Raw genomic sequence first — 566 nt, forward strand, 5'->3', positions numbered from 1 at the left:
AAATAGGGGGTTCCAGCATGTGCCTTTTGATAGCATTTGGCATGGCACCTTAGCATCACAACTAAAATCCTCCTTGTTCCTTATCCGAAATTGACCAGAGCTACTGTGCAGCCATCTAGCGGGAAGGAGTGCGGTTGCTCGCGGGAGGGCCCCCCCCGGGTATCCCGTCGGAGGCCTTTCTGACCCAGGATCCGCGGGTCGAGGGCCCACTTTCGGCTTCCCTGAAGTAGCCTGAGCGCCGAGACCTTTTTCGGACTTTTGTTCGGCTCGCCGCTGGCGCCGCCCCGGGAAAACCAAAAGGACAACGTTTTTTCGTTTTTGCCAGGCAGGAACCCACCTTTTGTTCAGTTTCACCTCCCGATGGCGAGGTGGCGCAAAAAACAAAAGGTGCAAATATAAGACTCGCCGGAACACAAAGCAACCACTTGTATTCATTTAGTGAGGTTGTGTTTGAAAGATTGTAGAATAACTTAAGACCGTAAGATTTGACCTATGGATATGTATATGTTGCAGTTCTGTAAATCATCGTTAAATGAAATTCGACAAAATATGTGTCAATAGAGTTA

The sequence above is a fragment of the Penaeus monodon genome, chromosome 33, assembly GCF_015228065.2.
Source record: "Penaeus monodon isolate SGIC_2016 chromosome 33, NSTDA_Pmon_1, whole genome shotgun sequence".
Classification (NCBI taxonomy): domain Eukaryota; kingdom Metazoa; phylum Arthropoda; class Malacostraca; order Decapoda; family Penaeidae; genus Penaeus; species Penaeus monodon.